At 33.8% G+C, this 24,787-nt stretch overlaps 1 pseudogene; it reads right to left on the bottom strand.

Annotated features, from left to right (window-relative positions):
* Positions 1 to 17,593: 17,593 nt before the first annotated feature.
* LOC114759758 (cytochrome P450 734A1-like) lies at positions 17,594 to 20,345 on the bottom strand (annotated as a pseudogene).
* Between the last annotated feature and the right edge of the window lie 4,442 nt (positions 20,346 to 24,787).

Genomic DNA, 24,787 nt, shown 5'->3' with positions numbered 1-24,787 from the left:
ATCACAATCATCATCGTTCAACCATACAAAAGCAAGTATTCATACCATAAATAACAATGCAAAGTTAACATTAGTGGCTAACTAAATCCCAATACCTTAATCCAAATGCTCTTGATTCTTTGACCTTCTTCCTCTTCTCCACAATTAACAAACCCTAACATCACAAACCATAAAAGGGACAGCAACATTATTAACCAAAACATATCAAAAATCAATAACAAAACTCAATTAAACCCTTGCCCTTTAAAGCTTTAACCTTTGATCTTTAATTTTTGAGCTTTGTTTCCTTAAGTCCTAAAATTTCTTTCTTGGTTCCTTCCTACATGATTTTTCATATAGAATCCAAATATGGGCTTGCATTTAAGAAAATAAAATTCTTTCCTCAAGAACCAAGTTGGCCGAATAGGGGTATAGGTTTTTCAAAAATCATAACTTTGATTTTAATGCTTCCAACACTTGTTCTTTAAGTTTATCTTATACCATTTTCCATTTTGAACACCATGGAAGCATCAAAACATAGAAAAACTCATCCTAGGTCAAGGTTCTCATCTTTGCCGAACCATACCGCCTTAAAGTTCAACCATGAAATCTTTTCAAAACAACGCCAAACCACTTGAAATCATCTTGAATCATAGTGTTCTAGCTATATTTAACTTCAAAACTTCCCTCCCCTAACATTAACCAATTCAGCCAACACCATAAAAAGGATCATCCAACTCAAGAGAATCAAACAAGAAACCACATAAGATCATCCACTAACCTTAATTCCAAGCTTACTTGACCAAAGGTAATGTCTTTGTCCTTGCTTGATCTTCAAAAATGGATGGTTAATGCTTCTTCTTCTCTTAGCCGAATGTGAAAGCTGATTTTAGGAGGAGGAAGAGCTTATTAAAAGCTCTAACAAATATCTCAACCACCCAACTGCCACAATTAATTGCTATGCCATGTGTCACCTCCCTATTTCGTCTTGAAACTTCCCTCTTAATTAAATAAATCTAATTATAATTAATTTTTAAAAGTCAAACTCTCCTCCACTTGAGGCTTGACACTTGAAAAGTTTAATTACTCTCTAATAGGGGCTTGACAAGTGGCAACTTGTGGGCCAAGTAAAGTGTAAGACTCTAATATACACTTTATCAGTGCACTTTTACTTCGGGTTTAATTTCTTTCTATAATTACAGTACTCTGGCCTTTGTAATTATTTTTTGTCAAATCTATAATTTATTCTCCTCAATTTTCTCTTCCCAAAATGCCCTATTTAGCTCAAACTCAATTTTTCATTAATTAAATAAAAAGGAAAACTAGTTTCCTTCTCATTATTGATTTTTTCACTTGTCCAAATAAGTAGGAAAAATCTTGGATATTTGAGGGTCTCTTTTTAATCCCATAATTTCTTATAATTCCTTGGGACATCATAGAAATTTTTTTGGGATTTTATTCTCATTCCAAATATTTATTTAGAATTTTCCAAATAAAAGGCCTTAAACTAGCTTAAATCACCCTTAAATTCTTTTGTAATTTTTTCAAGGATAATTTGCTCATAAAACCAATTATATAACCTCATTCAAAGAATATTATCCTTATTTTGTCTTAATTTTTTGAGACTTGAAAATATTTTTCTATAATTATTTTTTACCAATTTTTCTTAATTAGTCAAACTTTACATAATTGACTTGAAAAATCATAATAATTATTTTTCACCATAAATCTTCTATTTTTCCTTATCTTTTTTTTCCCTTGAATATTTAGGAATATCTTTATTCCTAATTGCTATATTACTGGATGTGACAAACACTAACAGTGTTCTATTAATCTCCTCTAACCTTGCAGGGGTGGACCAAAAGTCTTTAACCAAAAGTGATAGCATCACCTACAATGTCCCAATTTTGCTGATAGAACAAAGCCATCCTCCCCAGGTGCCTTAAAGCTCCTCATTTGAAAGAAAGCATCCTTGATTTCCTCAGCGCAAAGAGGATTATTTAATCTAATTCTATCCATATCATTTAGTTCTCCCCATTGCTACTGTGTGATAAACCAGCCGCTGTCTTCTCTATCTTCTTTGAACAGGTTACCATAAAATTCTTGGAACAACTGCACAAGTTCCTTCTCATCATCAATCCATATCTCCTCATTGTTTTTCAACATTTTTACTCTTTCTCCTTCAACAAATTAGCATTTTTGTGTGATAATACCTAGTATTGCGACCACCATATTCAATCGATTGTTCGCTTGACTTTCAGAACCACAGTAGCTCTTCTTGGTTCATAGTTTTAATCAATTCAGCCTCTAATTCTTTCTCAAGCTGAATAAGAAATCTATTATAATTTCTATCAATACTTTTCTGTATGACATATAATCAATTCAACAGCCTTCTTTTCTTATACTCAATTCTGCCAAAAACCTCCTTGTTCCAAACTTCAATATCATTTTTCACCAAACCTAGCCTCACACGAGCCTCTTTTGGCCTTCTCCAACTATCCCTTAACATTGGCTTAAAACTATCGTGCATCTGCCAAGCAGCTAAAAATCTAACTACTCTTTTACCATGAGTATAGGAGTCAATCATCAAGGGGTGATGGTTAGAGCAAATTCTCTCACCAACTCTGAACTCAGCATCATTAAATCTTCTCTGCCACTACTGGTTAATTAGACAGCAATCCAGCCTTTTATAGACCCTATCAAACCCTTCCCATTTTGGCCCTTTCCAAGTGAAGAAAGGCCCTTTTGACTCTACATCAATCAAATTGTTTCTTTGTATCCACTCATTAAATCTTCTACATTTCCTTTCATTAGTTCTTCTGCCACCCTTCTATTCTAGAGAGGACTTTATTTCATTAAAATCCCCAGCAATTAACTAAGGGTCAACCATCACTTCTGCAACCTTATTCAAATTCCATAGTTGTAATCTTCTACTTTCATGAGGATTTCCATAGATGGCTGTGAAAAACCAATACCCATCACCTGAATCCAATTTGCAATGTAAAAATTAAGTATCTTTAATAACTACTTCAACTTTTAAAGCATCATCCAGCCACATGAACCAAATACTGCTCGAGTAGCCATCTGCTTCCACTTTCTGTACATTACGAAAGCCCCAACCTTTAATAGTTCTGTCAGCCATTCTTCCTCTAATTCTAGGTTCCAAAATCACAACCACATCTATTCTGTATCTCTATCTCAAACTCTGTAAAGCAGTAGCAGAGCCTTTGCTAGCTACTCCTCTGCTATTCCAAATAAGTACTTTCATAGTAAACATACTTAAAGGATTTGAAGAAAAATCAGACAGCATTTATAAAACAGTAAATCAATCAGCATCTAGCCATGGAGTAAACATTCCAACATCCAATATTCATCTCAGAGCACTCAATAGGGTCTTCATCAATATTTTCGGTAATTACATCTCCCTAGTCAATATTTTCCTTCCTCCTTTCCACCAAATTCAAAGCACCCAGATCAAAAATCTCCTTTTCCAACACCACCACCTCCTGTCCCACTAACCTATTTTGGAATGTATCAAGAACTCCCTCCGTAACACCTTTGAAGGATACTCCCCCTTTAACAACTTTGTTTTCAACCATCTTCTTTTTTTGTTCACTGAACTTCAAACTTAACTCCTTCACCCGCCCAATTTCAACTATCTCAATTTTGTTTCTCAAGCCACTAGTACTCAGCTTGTCAATCAAATCTTCCCCTTCTCTTTTTCTTTACCTTTCTTCTTTTTAAACCATTTATTAGCATTAACACTTTGCTGCCCATTAGTAACCTCACCTAGTACTTCTCTATGATCATCCTCCTTATTCACTTCATTATTATCCTCCACTCCTGTCTCCCCTAAGACCATAAATCTAGAGCTTTTTTGTTGAACTTCAGCTTTAGGCATCACTTCCTTTTGCCTCCTAGTTCTCTGCACTATCCTCCACAACTCAGTGGAGCCTGTTTCTTTACCAACATCATCTTTACCCATTTTTATACCTTCCTTCTCCTTATTCCTTTTGAAATTTCTCACATTGGTCTTTCAAATGACCATATAAACCACACTTAGTACATAGAAAACTAATACTCTCATAGACCACAGATAAAACTTGCCCCTCAACATTAAATTCAGGTACTAATGGTTTAGTTAGATTCAATTCCACACACATTCTGGCCAACTTCCCCCTAGCCCTCTAAACAGTATGGATATCAAGTCTTATTGCTTTTCCAATAGCATTACCTAGATTCAGCAGAAATTTTTTATCAAAGAGATATACAGGAAGGTCAAGGAATCTTACCCATGCTATCATTGATTCTATCTTCTCATTCTTTGGGTCAAAGTCAGGGCGCCACCTAGCAACGTTCAGATAAGTGTCTATGAGCACCCAAGGTCCACCCGTGAGGGCTCCCATGTAATCTTCAACCAACTGGAAAGTTACCAAGTAGAAATCATTCTCTAAATCAAAGACCTTAACCTCTCCCTGTCTAGCCCAGAGCTGTCTCAATTTCTGGACCATAAAGCTATAGCTCGGCCTCCTCCCTATTAACTTCACAATCAGTGTATTTCTGAATGGTCTCATTAGTCTCTCTTTCTCCCTTTCATCAATAAGGAATTTCGAGCATAGTGGATCGCTCATATCCACCTGAATCCCCTAATTAGGATTAAGAACCTTTTCAAAGTCAGTACCATCGCCATATCCATCTGCTTCCTCATCATTGGCGACCCTTGACCATTCCCACCAGTTAACCTTCGAATTCACGTTCTTCATTAGAGACTTCTGATACGATTTAAGGGAACATTGAGGAGCATCATTCTCCATCCAATCATCTACCCGTGACTTCAATAAAGCATCCCCTGAGAATTCTTTTCCCTCTAATCGATTTTTCCTCTTCCGTCTCCCCGAGTCCTCCAGGTCCTCCTCCATCAGGCACTCTATTCTCACCAGGTCACTAATCTCAGTGTGCAAGAGTAGAGACCAGTTTATTCCGTCACAGTGGGCGACGGAAATCACTCACCAGTCGTCGCAAAGGAACGGCTGAGACTGTCACGAACGAAATACCTAGCAGAGCGTTCGCACACGGAAACAGAGCACACTAATTGAGCAAGCGCTTTCGCAAATCTCTACCCCCTTACTTCGTCGTTTTATTTGAGCAAGCGCTTTCTTAAATCCACACATTGTATTTATTTGTAAATAGGTTTCCATACATGTCCTTCAATATTTTGGTAATGCATACAGATATACATGCATAAATACATATAATTCATAGACAATTCTTTACTTTCTAACTTTTGAAGAAGAAAACAATATCATACACACACACACACTTTATTTTTTTGGCCAAACATAAATATACACTTTAAACCTAGTAATATAATATGTTAAAGTTATTGATAGTTACTCCCCAACCTTCAACTTTTCACCTTCATATAACATGGAAGATCAGGCTGTTTATGGTCATTAAGTCAAGTTCAAAAGTAAATTTATAAGTACACACGAATTTTAACAACTAATAATAACAAAATAAACAGGATCAGTAAAAAATGTACAAATCCTAACTATTACATTATATATAACTTAAATGAAAAATGGCAAATAGGTGAATTTACAAATACACATGCATTTTAACACCTAATAATGGCAAAATATAATAAGCGAATTAGAGAAATTGACCTAATGGTTATAGGTAATTTAACTTAAGTTTTATACTAATTCTAACAAGTTCATAGAGAAAAATAGGAAAGCAAATATTGTTATAGTAAAGGGAAAAATAAATATGTTTTTTTAGATCGACCTGAAGTGTTATCTACCATTAATGCTAATATAATCAACTAGAGTAACCATCCTTAAAGAAACATGGTTATTTTGAATTTGAATTTGTATCATAGCTTTTAACATCAATTTAAATTTTATCTTTAAAATTACAGAACATAGAATAATAATTAATTAATTGTGAATCTAGAAAATAATAATTTATTTTTAAAATCAAGCATTCTTTATTACTCAACATAGAATGTGCTCCAGCTATGAAAACAGTTAGACTATATATGCTTTTAACGTCAATAACTCTTAATCATGACAATTGACATGAATATCATTTGAATTAAGTTGTTTAATTGAGAGGTTCGATGGGAAAAAAGCCCAAGAATCAGCTTCACTATCAATAAAGAATTATGAAAATATAATACATAAACGTATATTCCCCAAATCAGATTTTTACTACTATACCACCTCTGATTCTTAATATAAAAGATAGTTGACTAATTTGATTAGATTAAAAAAATTAATTAAATTATTTGTTTGTAATAAATAGGTGTTGTCTTCACTAAAAACTCTTGCTAATCAGGTATATGAGCTAAAACTACTATTTGTAAAATATTTAATGTGTAATTACTATAAGTGTTACCTTAAATCATGACGATTCGTAAAGAAATTTAAATAAAACATTAATTAATATTCTTTTTTTTTTTTACATATATGGCTTTTGAACCTTATTAATTTTTATCAACTTAAAAACTTAATAAAAAAATAAAGCTTTATAACGATGATGATTTGTGTTTTGCTGTATAGCTAGCCACTTCGATGTCAGAAGCATCGAGTCATTGTGTGGGGTTTTTTTTTTTTTTTGGCCTACCATTGCGTAGCTACATCAACGTTGGACAAATATTTAGATGTACAACGAGATCTTGTAATCATTAAAGGAGCAGCCATTCACAGCACACTTTCAATATTGGGTTAAAGTGCAATCACCCGTGCTGGTCAAAAAAAAAAAAGGGTGCAATCACCCGTCAACGTTTCTGAATTGTCTGCGATTGCTCACCAAATATATATTTGGGTTCAATTTTTGCCCGCTGTATTTTTAAGGGAAAAAAGCAGTAAAATACCCTCAAAATTACTAAATGACAAATTAGGATAGGTAAATTTCAAAATCCCAATTCAGGCCCCAGGTACCATTTTGGAATTTTCAAATTTTGTAAAATAACAATACTGTCCTTATTGTCGGTGACTACTTCCATATAGCTATTAACTACTTTATTTTAACTATTGACTACTTTTGTTTTCAAAGTTCCAGTGACTACTTTTATATAGCTATTGACTACATAAGAGTAGTAAATTGCATTATTAGAGTAGTCAGTAGTTTAACAAGAGCAGTCATCAGAGTTTAAAAGTAAATGTAGTCAGTAGCTAAAAAAGAGTTGTCAATACATAAGAAATAGTAGTCACCGGAGCTCTGATGACCGGTCACCGGAGTTCCGATAACATGTCATCAGAGTTTAAAAATAAATGTAGTCAATAGCTAAAAAAGAGTAGTCAAAATATAAGAAAAAGTAGTCACCGAAGCTCTGGCGATATATCACCTGAGCGCCGATGACCGGTTGCCGGAGCCCGGGTGGTTGGTCACCGGCAGGGTCGCCGGCGTCGGAGCTCCGGCGGCCGGAATTGTTGAGGTGGCAGTATTTAAAAAAAAAGTAAAAAAAAATAGTAAAGGGCATTTATGTAATTTTACAAGATTTAAAAATTCTAAAAAAGTACCCGGGGTTTGAATTGGGATTTTGAAATTCAGATAACCTCATTTGTCATTTAGTAATTTTGAGGGTATTTTAGTGTCTTTTTCTCTATTTTTAAGCTGTGCAATGTTTGCCCTTGCTGACGGTTGGGCTGCATGCGTTGACCGTTAATGAGTAACTTTTGACCATGTTTTTGTTGTGTTGGAGGGCCACCAGTATTAAGAAAGTGCCAAGCAAGGGCCAAGTGGAAGAAGAAGAAAAAATTTGCCATGGGCATTTCAAAGTCTGAGCACCCATCGGTAGCGCGAAGATTGATGAGTAAACAAAGATAAGAGGTGAAATTACGAAACTAGAAACGAGTAGTTGTTGATGGCATCAGACCATTGCTAGCACCATCGATGGTGTCACACTGTCACATTCGTGCCGAACACAATTGCATCTCTTGCTCCTACTCCTTATACCTCGGCCAAGTCTCCCAAATCGATCTCCATCTTCTTCCTTTTGAAAACTGCAAATTCCAGGAAAAAAAAACACTCAAATAATGGGTTGCGTGAAAGGAAAAGGAGGCAATTGACGACGAGAAGTGGGAGGTTGAGTGAGGGCAACCGGGTGGAGGATGAAGAAACCATGGTCAAGGAAGGAGATCTGCGATGATGACACCATCTGATTCCCTGAACCTCCTCCTATTGCATGACGATCAAAAGGAGACCTCTGCCTATAACAACGACAACGATCTGCGAGGTGGAGCTCAAATGGAGGAAGCATCAAATCCTCGCCATTGATGTCGCTAATGGAGCTCAACTGTTCGCCAATCTAGAGCTTCGCAGGTGGAGAGTAGATCTAGAACTTCCATTGAACTTGGACAAGGCATGATTTGGAGCCATTGGACCTAGTTGCCGCCATCACTTTGCTCAACCCTGATCTGCGATGGATGAAAGATGGAAGGAAGACGCTTGTCAGTTGGTTTGCCATGCGGGGAGTAATTTAATTAAGGGAAAAAATGAGGTTGCAAAAAAATTGTGATGGGGATGCCATCTGGCATTAATGTGTGGGACCCTTATGATGATTTTAACCGGCTCGGAACCTCTCCTCTTCTAACAGTCAAAAAACGAAAAGAAGGGAAGAGGATAGGAAGAGAAGAGAAAAAGTTCCGAACTGGATTTTAACACCGTTGAGCATTTCTATCCATCAGGATTCAAATCGCACCAAAATAAAATACCACAAGACAAAAATTGCGCCTAAAAATACATTTGGTAAGCAATGGCAGCAATTCGGAAACGTTGGGGTGGATTGCACTCAAACCCTTCAATATTTTCAGTTAAAAAATTGTGATAGATTTGAGAGCAAATTATATTAGTTTTAACCGATTAAATTCCTGTTCACATTTTTAAAAAATATATATGTTGAGTTTGATTTATACAATACATATTTATATTTAAGGAATTTAAATGAAATATTTCACAAAATTAAGTTTCATTATTTAAGATATTTTTTTAAGTCTCTTCAAATTTAATAGTATGCTTTAAGAATGCATCTCGTCTAACTCATATTTTGTCAATGAAATTTTTCCCAAAAAAATATTTAAGAATCACAATTAAAATAATAATAATAGGATTAATACTACATTTAGTTTCTAAAATTTAGTCTAATTTTAGTTTTAGTCACTAAAATTTGAAACAAGTGGCTTTGACTCCTAAAAAAAAAAACTCAAAAAATACTATTTCCGAGATGAAAAATTTTTAGACAAACCACACACTACCAAAAAAATTATTGTCGCCATTGAAAGTTTTTAGTGTCGTCAAAAACTCATCGTTCAGTTGTTACTGTAGTGACTGTTGTTGATACTTTTCAACAGCAATAAAGTGAGTCACTGGTGAACAAGTTGCCGCTAAAAGTCATTTTCAGTGGCGACAATAAAGTTGTCACTGAAAGTATCACCAGACAAAAATAAGACCATTGACGAATGTCACCAAATCATCGCTGGTCAGTCACTAGGTGTCGCCATGTCACTTACCACCTCATCTGCGCCATGTGACACCACCTCACCACATCATGCCACCCACCATATATATTATCACCTTAAATATGTCCTTTCATGATTCGAATTTTTTACCTCCTGTTTTTGTATCCCTTCTTCTTGCCATTGACTTAGAATAAATCCGGTAATAATTATTACAAAATCAAATATATATAATAGTAATAAAAAATCAAAATAGGCTTTCAGCAGCAACAAAAAAAAAAACCACTGAAAGTCTCCTTTGGCAATGACAAATAGACACCCTTGAAGGCTATTATATTAAATGCTATAAGATACTATTACTATTACCAAATATTTCATTTAATTTTTTTAATTTATTAAAATATTTATTTATAATATCCATTTAGCATAATAAAAAGTTAATTATAAATTTTACCATGATTATTTAACTCTCTTCCTCCCTCTTTCACACACACATAATTATAATATATCTCTTATACGCATACTCATCCCTTCCTTCTTCCCTCTTTCTTGCTCTCTCACACACACACACCCTACATTATCTCACTAACCCTCTCTTTCTCTCTCTCTCTAACATAATGATTTGTGAAAATACTTTATTTTGCCATAAAAAATCATATTAATGAATAAAATTATTGTATAAATATGATATTTTTTAAAAAAATTTAAAATAAAAATTTAAAATATTTAGCGGCCACAAATGAAAGTCACAGCTAAAAGCTATTTTCAACAGTGACGTGATGAGTTGCCATTGAAAGTTACTTTCAAGGGTAATATTATGTTGCCGTTACTAAGTGACTTTCAATGGCAACATTTTGAATCGCCAATGAAATTTTCTTTTTTGTAATAACAATAAAGTCAAGTTTCAAAAAACAAAATCATTAGTTTCAAATTTCAAGAATAAAAAAAATAAAGGTCAAATTTCAAGAACTAAAAATAGCATTAATTCCATAAAAAAATTTTAAAAAGATAAGAGATTATTTGTAAACTCAATGGTATTTTTGAAATAAAGATTGATATATAATGTTGACAAACTTATATATATAAATATAAAGAAAAGGTAAGAGTAAAATGTACTTGAAAGTAGTTTTACGAAAAGTATTTTTGTGAAAGAAGTAAAAGACGCAAAGAGCATAAAAGATCCTACAGCAGATACTTTAAATAACTTGTGCACCGAAAACTACGGGTCTGTTTGGTTGGGCTTCTGAGGGGCTTATAAGTAGCTTAAAGTCAGCATAAGCCCGATTGGAATTCAGATGCTGTTTGGATGGGCTTGGAAAAAAAGTGGCTTATGAATTTTAAGCTCCTCAACGCACGTTCTGGCCCAAGCCAATTTTTATGGCTTATTGAATCATAAGCTCTTATTTTTTACCGTTGGATCCTATCAGCCGGTCCTCAATTTTTTTTCCTCAAGTCTTCGGTCTTTCTTTCGCGTCTTCGGTCTCCTGGAGCCTTCGTTCTTTCTTTTCTTCTTTCCCATCTGCTCTCCCTTCTACCCGACCGGCGACCCTCATCCTGCCTCCTCCGTCGCCTTGTCGTCCGACCACCGAGAGTTGCCGTGAGCTGTGCCGCGTCTCCGCCGTGAGGTCCTCGTGTTGGGTGTGGCTTCGAGTGACCGAAAGCCTGGTCCTTCACGCGAGCTGCCTCCCCTCATCGTCCGTCCCCAGAACCACCGAGAGTTGCCGTGAGCTGCGTCGCGTCTCCGCCGTGAGGTCCTCGTGTTGGGTGTGGCTTCGAGTGACCAAAAGGCTGGTCCTTCACGCGAGCTGCCTCCCCTCATCCTCCGTCCCCAGAACCACCGACACTTGCCGTGAGCTCCGTCGCCGCCGTCAGCTGGTCCATCTCAGGTGTGCGTCGAAGATCTGAGCCTGATCTACCTCTGCCAAACTTCGATTGATCTGCTCTGAGCCAGGTTGACCGATTCGTGTTGTATTGCTTTTCGGTGAATGTAGGATACGGTATTAATCAAAGCATGTGGAGGGTGTGTGTTTGTTGATCTGGTGTGAGCTAATAGATTGACTGATCGAACCACCGTGCTGTGTTATTTTTTTCTTCTTGGCCTAGTTTTGTGGTGTGTTTCGGTGATGAATAATTTTTTGTGATGAATGCTTGACATTTGTTGATTTTTAGATCTGAGTTTTGGGCTAAATCTGGCACAGATGTAATTGCTACCTGCAAATGAGTGCTGTAGGCGACGGGAAGAATGAGCCAAAATACATTCCATATCAATTAATGTTGTCAAATGATCCGGTTCTTATTAGTTTATGATAAGTTTTCTTCTAATTTACACATCAATAAAACATTTTTAACCAATTTAAGTAATTTGACCTAAGTATTCTTTTTTTTTTTTTGCCTTCAATTATTACCTATCATATTCTTATCAATTAGATTATTAAGGGTGAAGGATATTTTAGGGAAAAATTATTGATTACTCTTATACGTTTATAAGGAGAATATAAGGATTATATGCAATGATTATATGGGAAATATTACTTGGTTGATGCGGGATATCCAACACCAAATGGATATCTAGGTCCATACAGATCTGAGCGCTACCACCTTCCGGACTTCCGACGACAAGTAGGATTTCGAAATATCAATGAAGCCTTCAATTACTATCATTCCAGTTTAAGGTGCACAATAGAAAGAACTTTTGGTGTTTGGAAGAATAGATTTCACATCTTACGAAACATGCGTAGTTACGACTTCCAAACACAAGTATACTTAGTTTGTGCAACAATGGCCATTCATAACCTTATAAGGAGGCATTCAAGCTCCGACTCCCTTTTTGAACAAGCTGAAAATGATAATATAGTGGCCGAACATGATCAGGCTGAAGCTAGTCAACCATCGCCTTCAAACGTTACATCACAGTCTTCATCGCATATGAATCGTGTTCGTGATGCAATCAGAGACCAAATCGTTCATAGTTTATCAAATAATTAATTATGTAATATTATTTTATTTTATTTTGTCAATTGGAGTTCAAAACTTTGTTATCCATTTAAATTATGTTTAGTTGACTTCTTCGTATTAAATTAATTTAAATTTATTGTATTATGTTTTTTTTTTATCATGTTGCACTTTGTTTCTTAAATATTTTTTATGATTTCTCTACAGTTCGTAATTCTAATTCACTAAATAAATTTTACTTCATCATTATATTATCTCTATTCAATTTTTTCCTTCTTTCACTTTATATTTAAAATAATTTTTTAGATTACTCTAAATTTTAAAATTTAATTCACTTATTCGTATTAAATTATTTTAATTCCATTGTATTAGTGAAATTATTTTTTTCCTATTTTTTACTATTTATTAAAACTCATACCTATTTTAGTCATTTTACAACCAAACTTACTTTTACTCAACCATAATCCAAACAGCTTTTTATCCATTTCACTTTTGCAAACGGGCTTTTCTGAACTCCAATCCAAACACAATTCAGCTTATTCAATTTAGCTTATATCCCATTTCACTTATCCATAAGCTGCTTTTCCAATAAGCAGCTTTTCTAATCGCTCATCCAAACGGGCCCTACATAAGATAACAAAACGAGTTTTCTTCCGCGCAATGAGGGGCATCACTGCCTGCCTGCACCCTCACTATTACTCACAGTCCTCCCTCCAATCACCAACTTCCATGTGTCATCCAATCATTTATCTCTCTGCCTGCTATCTTCATCTTCTCTGTCTAACCCCCCTCCCTCTGTATCCGTAATTCTCTTCTTTTCTTCTTCGCCATCATTGCTCACGTATATGAAAGCTTTGAAACTGTACCAACTAGATACTCAAGGATTATCCAAAACTCAGCTTTGGGGACAGTAACATTAACAATGACTCCAAATAACCTTTTTTTATTGATTAATAAGGTTGATGTTTATTTTTCTTATTTATATGATTTAAATTGAATATCTCATAATGGGCATCTTGTATTTAATAGACTTAAGTACTAATAATTATTTATCTTTATTTTTAATTAATTTTTTAATACTATTATCTGATATTTGGTGTTTTTCATTGATTTTTATCAGATATCTGAGTAACCAACTAATCTATTCATGATTCGTGGCTACCTCTGAGATAAGTGGCTATTCTGAGACTTGAAACCCACATAAATCTAATAAGACTTCATGCGGTTAGACTAACTTTGTATTGTTTTTTTATTTTTAATTATACGTAGGAGAGGTATTAGGTAAAAAGAAGATACACACAAAGAAAGCTGACAAGAGGATGGTGGTGGGAACAAGGAAGAGATCACATGGTTCCAAAATGTTATTTCGTTTAGAGCGGAAAATAAAAGCAGGACTGTTAGGTTTGTTTTTCAGTACATAGAGATAACAACCTCAACGAGAAGAAGTGACATATAATACGTACGTCCTGCTTATAATAAGGGAAAAAAAAGGGAAAATTATGCACAGGTCCCACAGAAGAGAGTTTATTCATCTAAGGTCCCATAAAATGTCAAAATTACTAACAGGTCCCAAGAGACCTTAGAGTAATATATTCTACTTGTAAAATGACATTACTGCCCTTCACATTCCAAATTCACATTTGCTCTGTCATTGCGATTTACAGCCTCAGCAGCGACTATTGACAACCCAATGAGAAGGTGTTAACAACCTAAGCAGTACCTGTTAACAACTTACTTTATAGTATAACCTCCACATAAGAGTAAATTATAACCAAATAGCATAATACAACAACTTTAACACTAAAATGGGAAGCTTTTTGATATCATTAAGAATTTTAACTAAACCCAATAGGATTATAGCAAAATTTTAATGCAAAGATCCATTGACAACCTCAACGGTAAGTATTAATAACATAAGGAGAACTGTTAACAACCTTAGTAATGTCTGTTAACAACTGACTTTATCGGATAATATAACCTCTAACTATAACTAACTAAATTATAACTAAATAGTGTTAAAGTTAATCTTATATAGTTGTTAGAGATTATATTATCCTATAAAGTCAGTTGTTAACAGACACTACCTAGATTGTCAACAGCTCTCTTTGGGTTATTAATACTCACCGTTGAGGTTATTAATGGATATCCGCATTAAAATTTTGCCATAATCCTATTTGGTTTAGTTAAAATTCTTAATGATATCAAAAAGCTTCCCATTTTAGTGTTAAAGTTGTTGGATTATGCTATTTGGTTATAATTTACTCTTATGTGGAGGTTATATGATTCTATAAAGTAAGTTGTTAACGAGTACTGTTTAGGTTGTTAACACCTTCTCATTGGGTTGTTAATAGTCGCTGCTGAGGTTGTAAATCGCAATGACAGAGCAAATGTGAATTTAAAATGTGAGGGGAAGTAATGTCATTTTACAAATAGAATATATATTACTCTGAGGTCCCTTGGGACCTGTCAGTAATTTTGACATTTCGTGGGACCTTAAATGAATAAAATATCTTATGTGGGACCTGTACATAATTTTCTCAAAAAAAAATTCTTAAGGTGTGTTTGGTACAAGGGATTTGGAGGGGAGGGGAGGAAAGAAAAAGGATTTTGATCATTTCTTCTTATTTGGCAATACACAAATTTTAGGAGGGGAGGAAAAAAATTTTAAAACTTTCCTCCCCTCCCCTCCTCAACCTCCCCTCCAAAATTGAGAGGATTTAGAGGGAAAGGATAATATTTTGTCATGTTGTGACCATTATATCCATATTTTGTCATGTGATAACCATTATGCCCATATCTTAAATAAAATAAAGGTAAAATTGTCCATGTCAAAATATTTTTCCCTCCCCTCTCTTCATGAATCAAACAAGGTAATATTAAAACTCCTTCCCTCCCCTCCCTTTTATAAATCCAAATAAGATAATATTAAAATCCTTCCACTCTCCTCTCCTCCCCTTCCTTCCATTAAAATCTCCCCCATCTCCTTCCTCTCATTGAGCCAAACAGACCCTTAATCTTATTTATACACCACTTCATTGAATTTTTAGTATAAATATATTATATTATTTTTTTATTTATTATGGTGTAGATAGTTTTTTTTAAATGTGTGTGTATATATATATATTAAAGAGGGATAAAACTAAAAAATTGTTATATTGTTGAACAATAAATAGGCTACAAATTTTTCTGCCAACTACTTAAAAAATGCTAACTGTATTGGGCTTCCAATATCTCAGCATAGGGATAGGAAAGATGGAGAAGGAATGGTGGCAATGAAAGTTGTTATTATCTCATGCTAATAGTAATAGCAAGCACACTTATATGTACTGCGCAATTATGAAGAGGTGGACCGCTATGTAAACAAGTATATGGAGAAGTTTAGAAGGGATAATCCTAATAGAATAAAAAGTTTGCATGCGAACACATGCAATAAACATTTTACAGCATGGTTGAAAGAGCACATGCGTAGCAAGTATAATAAAAAACATATCTAATTTCTGCTAAATCAAAGTTATTGACAAATAGTTTGTGCAAATAGGTGCTTTATCACACAAGCAATATTATCTATGGGTTCATCTTCTAAAACAAATAGCGGGATAATTAGAGCAAAATGCAAAATTATGTTGTAACTCTTATTGTTCAACATGCATATATCAAATGCCAATGATAAAAATCCTATCTATGTAAATATACCATATTTTTGGGTGATTGAGCACACTTGGAAGTTGGATTATATCAGATTTTGGGTTCCCATATTTGGATGCAAGTGGGTTGAAAATAACAATGCCTTCACAAGTGATGACCTAAGGTATATAAAAGAGCCTTTCATTTTAGCTTCTTAAGCTAGAGAAGTTTTCTAAGTTCCATATCTTGCTAATAATAGATGGTCTATTATTTTGTTGAGAAATAAAGTAAATGATGATGACGGCATGGGATATGGAAACACTGGAGTTAAGGATGATCCATTTCATGAAATATGCTTTGAAACAGATTTCGATGAAGATGATGTTTTGTATGTCAGGAACGATCAATAAAGAAATATGAATCTCAGAGAGGGAAAAACTTCACAATGAGAAGAAAAAATTAATTCAAGTTAAGAAGACATTAAAAAAAATCAAGACTAATAGGAAAAAGAAAAACAGACAATACTACTTGATTGTGAATATAACAACATTATTACTCCTTCTTGTCCTATTTCAAAGCTTCAAATTTGGTGAGGGATTTATTTATTTTATAAACTTCAGTTTGAATTTGTCTTAATATTTAATATATTTTTTAATTTTGCTCTTAATTATTTATTATATATCATTTTCCATACTTTCTTGTCATATTTTTCCGCACATTCTCTTTCAATTTTTCTTCATTTATTATAAGGACATATTTGGAGGGGAGAAAGCATATTTCTAAACTATTTATTACTTTTAACTAACTTTAACTCATTTTTCATCATCTACAAATTAGTTATTTAAAGCTTATAATAAGAACTGGACGGAGTATTATGTATTTGTATATTTGTTTAATCACTTAACTTTTATTATGTGTAATTTGCTAGTTGTTATTCTTTTGATTCTTGATTTTGCTTTGCTGTATATGCTAGTTCTGTGATTGCAATGCGAGGGGATTGCTTATCCAAAAGCAGTCCCCCTATTTTGAAAAACAGAATGGCTGTCTCACGTGACGACTATTTGTTATAACTTTCATGTGTTATAACCATATATATGAAAATTATAAAAGACAAATCGTCACATAATGATACCCATATGGGTCTTATTGCCTTACTAGAAGACTTAAATAAATGACCATTTGGATATAAATCGGATAAATATGATATATAATAAGTAGTGGTTTCAGACCGTCAAGTACTTGGCTGAGAAAATATATGACGCGTCTATTGGTGACGATTATCAGCCATCATGTATGATTAAAATAACTAACATATAGAATATTTCGTAGTAATGGTAGGCACCAACAAATAGGAAATGAGCGGAGAAAAATAAAAACAATACTCAGTGGGAAAAAAATACACATATCGACTTGTTAGCCTAATAGTTAACACCTACCTAGCAACTATACATCAAAGTTCCTATCACTCATTACAATTGCCAATGACACGGCTGCCCATAACCAAATCAAACTTACAAGTTCATCTGGGGAAAAGAACAAGGGTACCACAGTAATTCTATCCATGCATATCTCTCTAATTCTTATAAACACAAGTAGCTTTTGTACTTTCAACGAAAAGCCTCATGCAGAAAATCAAGAGGCCTGATCATGAACTTAAGACAGAGGTCGAAAGAAGATTGGGGCACCATGTTGAGGATATAGAAGCATCTGAACCATTGGTGCGTGTTGATACCTTGGGGACAAAGTGAAACTAAAACGCTGTAGTATTATCGCGAGGGCTAGCTTGGTCTGTAAAACGGCGAGGTTTTGACCTATACACGTACGCACACCAAGGCCAAATGGAATGAATGCCACTGGATGATTTGCGGCATGTGCAAGTCCTTCCGCGAAACGACCAGGATTGAATTCGTTCGCATCATTGCCCCATATGCTGCGATCATGATGAACGGCCATGATTGGAATCAAGAGCTCGCGTCCCGCTAGGAATCCTGTAGCCTCCTAAATCTACATCTGTTTTTGCACGTCGAATTGTTGCAATTGTTGGGGGATATAGCCTTAGAGATTCATTCACTATCATGCTCAACTACACACCATTAAATCTCCCAAAAAATTAGATCGAAGTCTATATTCAAAGAAAAACATAGATATAAAGCACAATCATTTTTCCAAAAGAATTATAATTTTGATTCACCACACTAAAAAGATATTAATTTTATTTTTTATGCTTTTCTCTTATGAGTCAAATTTTTTAATTAAAATATTACACACTATTTCAAATAAAAACTGCGTATTTTTCCAATTTTGTAAAAATTAAAAAAAATTTATTGAGATATAACACTGCAAAAAGGAAATGAAAGATATAAGTATATAGTTTAATGGGAAGATGTTAAAGGAAGAATTGAGGGATATAGGCTATATGTGGATATTGGAGTGGTGATAATAATCAAGAGAAGGGGCTCCGAGAAGAAAGAAAGGAGAGGTATATATACCTTGTGGAGCTTGGAGATGTCATCTTTGGATGGGAGGTCACGTGATCCGCAGAGGGAGAGGAGCTGGTCGCGTGCCTGGATCTGCCACTGGGGATGCATTGCGAGCAGAATGGTGGTCCAGGTAAGGAGGTTAGAGGTGGTGTGTTTGCCAGCGAAGAAAAAGCTCTTACACTCTCCAACTACGTCCTCCACCGTCACATTCTTAGTCGACTTTGCCGCCTTTATCATCAGTCCTAATAAATCCTTCACCCCTTCTCCTTCTTCCTCCTCCTTCTGCCCCCTCCTCCTCTCTATCACCCTCACCAGAGATCTCTTTATTCTCTTGTCCAGCTTCCACGAATCTATATTGCTCTTCGTTGGAAAGAATCTGCCATCAAACCAACTAATTAACATCCACATTATTACACACTCACACACACACATATATATTTGTATGATTAATGAGTCGTACCTGTAACCAGGGATCAACACTTTCTGGAAGGCATCGGCAGCTAAGAGCATTTGCTGAGCTTGAAGTTTGAAAATGGCTTTTCCGTCTTCATAGCTTCTTCCGAATGCCATCCTCGTGATCACATCTTCTGTCAGATTCTGAAACCACTCCACCACCTCGATTTCCACCTCACCTTCCTTCTCCGCCATTGCCCACCACTTGTCCAACATCCCTACCGTGCTTGTCTCCATCACCGGAATCAGCATCTGTGTATGGTTCAAATTAAAGCACATTTCAGTTCCATTTGTGTGTGCGCATGTACAAGATAACTAAGAATAGTCATAATCTATAGCGTTAATTAATTAAATTACTTTAAGATTTTCCATGTGGAACGTGGGGCCGATGATTTTCCGATGGTGAGCCCATTTTTGGCCCTTGAGGCTGAGGAGGCCGTCACCTTCGAACTGTCTCACTAATGGAGGCGCTTCATTTTTCTCATAGGATTCTGACTTGGAGCTGAAGATTTCCCTTATGAGGTCTGGATCGGATACTATGAGGCGAACCTTAGGTCCGAACCATATCAAGAATGTTGCACCTTTTTCAACATTTAATCCCAACACCAAACAGATTAATTACTACGGATCGTTATATAGTAACTCATAATCAACTCCCGATTTAAAATGAACATATATATGAGTAATCAACATATATATATAATGCTAGAAAAATCTGGCTTTTTAGGAAATACTAGTATAGCCCACCATTAGCATCATCAGAGCAAACAGAAGGAAACATAGTGCGTAGACCCTACATCACAGAGACACCAAACTGCATTGTGAAAACTCAATGCCGTCCTCACATAAACCAGAACAGAGAAAGGACACAGAAAGTAGACAAATTATTGCTGTATGAATAAGAGCAAATATTCCTTATTATTAATATTATTATTACTACTGAGATGGTTATATAGAGCAGGCAAATGATGAATTATTAATTATTGATGAGTCTAAACTAAGGGGGTTGGAAACAAGAGGAGATTGATTTGATTGGATGGAATGGGAGAACTTTGATACCCAAATGGAGGAGAGAATGTGGAATTGTGCAAAAAGAAGATGATACCATAGATTTTCTTCCAGTGGTGGTAGAAGGAGAGAACGCGAGGGAGAATGTTGTGAGAGAAAGGTGTGATGGGTTGGGAGGAAGCTTGGAGCACCATGGCAACGAGTTCTCGCCTTCTCGGACGTTGCCAATGAAGAAGTGATAAGGAGGGCCTCTGATTCCTTGCTTGGAGAAATGGAGTTGGATTTTTCTGGGTTGCCACCAAAGAACAAGACCAAGCTTAAGAACAAGAACTAGGGATGTGAAACAGAGAGACACAAGCTTAAACCAGGACAAGACCTCCTCCTCCATGTTTTATTTGAAGTGAATCTCTGTGTTATGGAGAAGCTAGATCGTATTTCTGCTTTTGCTTATATTAGTGCCTTTGAGCGTTTTAATAGAGTACAAGGAGGAAGGGAGAGAGAGGGAAAATAAAAAACAAAGGAGGGCAATCAGCGGAGGGGTAGGGTGTTCCCAGAAAGAGAGGAGAGGTGAGGGAGTGGATTTGGAATGTTGCTCTTAAATTGGAGCACATGGAAACAAAATGAGTGTAGATTGTGGGGATATATGCGCCACTTCCCCCAACACTCTTCTCTTCCCTATGTCCTAATGCTCCCAACACATCTAGGCCCCTCTTGGGGCCCACGTTATTTAAACCACTCTCCTCTTTATGAAATAATAATAATAATAAAAATAATATACCACAGAGTAGTTGAATATTATCGATAAAAGTTTTCATTATTATGGAAGAATGTGTAAATGAAAAGTAGAAGAACAATACTTTTTGAGTTTTTTTCCTCATGAAAAATGTACAAGAGAAAAATGACAGTAGAATATGCAATCACATAAAAGAAGCACCACATGGAATTTTTCGAAAATGACCAATATTATCTAACCAAGAGAGCCTGCAGGTGACCAGGTACCTTTGCTTTCAATTATAATTTCCTACATTTCTTCTCTCTTCTTATTACTTTTTTTCCCCACCCTTCCTCTTCTGGTTTCTACCGTCATTTTTCGTTTTTCTAAACATTTAAAACTCATACAATCAAAACCTGTGCTTCTGATTATGCTTCTGCATACTCATTATTTTTGCGGTTGAAACATCACGCGCACACACACACACACATAGTTGCACAATGTCTCGCGTGACACCTGAAGGAGGAATCTTACACTCTTTGCTTTAATGATTTATCATCAGAAAGAGCTTTCTCGCAGTCAGTTTCTTCCTTTGCATCTTTTTTTCCTAATATTTTCTCTGATGACATGGGATCATTTTTCTTCAGCAACCTTGTTAAACGATTACTTGCGACGCGCGCGCGCGCGCGCACATCAAATTTGAAGTTTAAACTTAGAAACTAATATTAATTGTCATAGATTTCCTCATCCACAACTTAGTATCCTATTATAACAAGGGAAAATGTAATTAAAAGAATTCGAGAATATGAGAAGTTGATTCAGAATAACTAAGGTTTAGAGAAAAAGCTTGTTACATTATAATATACATATGCGCATGTGCCATTGACATTAATCATTATAATATGTGACTGAAGTGAATGATGAAAAGATTAGTTGTAAAATCAAATATATATTAGAATTTGATGCAATAATAGGTTTCTTCCCATGCAATCAGAATGTTATAAAATAAAATTGAGGATGTCATCAATAACTGAATTATCAAATAATTGGTCCCTTTTCTTTTCTCTTCTCTCTTCAATTAATTAGAACTTTATTATGAAGTTGAAAAGTTTGAATCAGTTGATGTAGCTAGCTCTAAGATACTTGTGGGCATCTAAAGAACAAATAAGGACAATGAAATGATTGATAACACTGAGAAACATGCACCAGTCATGGATTTAAAAGAAAAATAAGTAAATAAGAAACAAAACAAAAGAGTATTAGGGGAAACAAATAATTGATTTCAATGATAGACTTGAACCAAACTCCAAGAATATAATTCATAATTATTGTCTCCAAGCATATATTTGATATACATCACTTCTACAACTTTATCTTCTAGCTATGGTGGAGTATAGTAATTAAATTAAACAAAAAAAAATAGACATTCTCGTAAGTTGGCCGGTAAAGATATTTAGAGAAGCTATAATTAATCTAATTAAGAGCTACTATCTCTTGTCCTAATTATAAAATTTCATTTTTAGTAGTATATAAAAAATAAAAGATATGCATGTTATTGCTAGCAAATCTTTACCCTCCATATCTCAAATTTGTCCCACTTTATATGATTACTTCATCGTTTTATTTGAACAAGTGCTTTACTAAATCCACGCATTAGTTTTTTTATTTGCAAAGAGGTATCCATACTTGTCCTTCCATATTTTGGTAATGCATACAAATATACATAGATAAATACATATAACTGATAGACAATTCTTTACTTTCTAGTTTAAACTTTTGAAGAAGAAAATAATATCATATATAAACACTTTATTTTTTTGGCCAGACATATATATACACTTTAAACCTAATAATATAATATGTTAAAGTTATTCATAGTTACTCAGCAACCTTCGCTTTTTCACCTTCATATAACATGGAAGATCAGGGGATTAATTGAAAGGACACACGAATTTTACAATTAAGTATACACACAAATTTTAACAACTAATAGTAATAAACTAAACTGTATCAGTATGAAAATGTACATATCTTAATTTACATTATATATAACTTAAATAAAATTGCAGGTATTTATAGGTGAATTTATAAATGTACATATGCATTTTAATAACTAATAATAACAAAATATAACAGGTGTGGTTGGAGAAATTGACCTAATAGATATACGTAATTTGATTTAAATTTTATACTAATTGAAAAGAGTTCATATAGAAAAATAAGAAAGCAAATATCGTACTAGTAAAGAGAAAAATAAATATGTTTCTTAAGACCTGAAGTGTCATCTACCATTAATATTAATATAGATTAACTAGAGTAGCCATCCTTAAAGTTAAAGAAACATGGTTTTGATTTTAACATCAATTTAAATTTTATCTTTAAAATTACAGAATATAGAATAATATTTAATTGTGAATCTAAAAAATAATAATTTATTTTTAAATCAAGCATTCTCTATTACTGAACATAGAATTTGTTCCAGCTATGAAAACAGTTAGACTATTGACGTGATTATTATTTTCCTGATTTTAATTAAGTTGTTTGATTGAGTGGCTCAATAGGAAAAAAGCCCAAGATTCAGTTTCGCTGTCAATCAAGAATAAAAAAAAAATACTCCTCTGATGTTAAATATAATATTTATTTTATAGTATAATTTATATTATAAAATAAGTCTTATATTTAGAATGGAAAGAGTAATACAGAAATGTATATTCTCCAAATCAGATTTTTACCAATATGCTACCTCCGGTCTTTAATATAAGATTAGTTAACTAATTTTAGTAAATTAAGAAAACTTTTAAATTAAGTATTTGTAATAAATAAGTGTTGCATTTTTTAAAATATTCTTATCAATTATGTGTATTAGTTAGAACTAATATTTCATAAAACATTTAGCATATACAATTATTACAAAGATTATCTTAAAAAAATAGATAAATATGATAGATAAAGTAAATCAAGATTTTATAAAAAATAAAAACATTAATTAATATTCTTGTTATATAAAAAAATAAAGTTTATAACGATGATGACTTGTGTTTTGTCGCATAGCTAGCCACTTTGATGTCAGAAGCATCAAGTCATTGTGTAGTTACATCAACGTTGGACAAATTTTTAGATCTGCAACGAGATCTTGTAATTATTGAAAGAGCTGCCACGCACAGCATACTTTCAATAATTTCAGATAAAAGAATTAGGATAAATTTGAGAATAAATTATATTATCTCCTATTCTAATTAAAAAATTTTATTTATAGTTTATAAATAAGATTTTATAATTAAAGCAGGAGGTAATATTAGTTTTACCAAATTAAATTCCTGTTCACATTTTTTAAAACAAATATTTTAAGTTTTATTGATAAAATACATACTTATATTTAAGGAATTTATATGAAATTTTTCACAAAATTAAGTTTCATTGTTTAAGATATTATTTTCTAGTCTCCTCTAGGTTATATTTTGTTAATGAAATTTTTTCCCAAAAAATATTTAAAAAATATAATTAAAAATAAAAATAAAAATAGGATCAATACTATATTTAATCTCTAAAATTTCACTTCATTTTAGTTTTGATCACTAAATTAAATTCAAAATGTGTGGTTTTGGCGCCTAAAAACTTTAAAATTGTTGTTTCAGGGATCAAAAGTCCTTAGACGAACCAAAATCAAGTCAAATTTTAATAACAAAAACTAGCAGTTCTAAACTTCAGAATCAAAATTAAAATAAGATCAAATTTTAAACGTTAAAAATAGCATTAACTTTATAAAATATTTTAAAAAGATATGAAATTATTTGCAAAGTCAAAGGGTATTTTTGGAATAAAGATGGATATAATGCGGACAAGCTTATATAAAATATGTATATATATATACACACATATAAGAAAAAGTAAGACTAAAATGCACTTGAAAGTCGTTTTACGAAAAGATTTGTGTGCAAATGAAATTAATTAAGCCAACATCTATACAGCCTGGAGAAGAAGCAAAAGACGTAAAGAGCTTAAAAGGTTTAACATAAAGGATTCAAAGCAGATATTTTGAATAACTTGTGCACAGAAAAGTACAGAAGATAACAAAATATAACGAGCTTTCTTCCACGCAATGAGGGGCATCACTGCCT

This window comes from Neltuma alba, unplaced genomic scaffold, assembly GCF_004799145.2.
Source record: "Neltuma alba isolate B1F8T4 unplaced genomic scaffold, ASM479914v2 tig00010892_pilon, whole genome shotgun sequence".
NCBI classification, from domain to species: domain Eukaryota; kingdom Viridiplantae; phylum Streptophyta; class Magnoliopsida; order Fabales; family Fabaceae; genus Neltuma; species Neltuma alba.
Note: the sequence above shows the minus strand (reverse complement) of the source record. Positions and strands in the feature narration are given on the sequence as shown.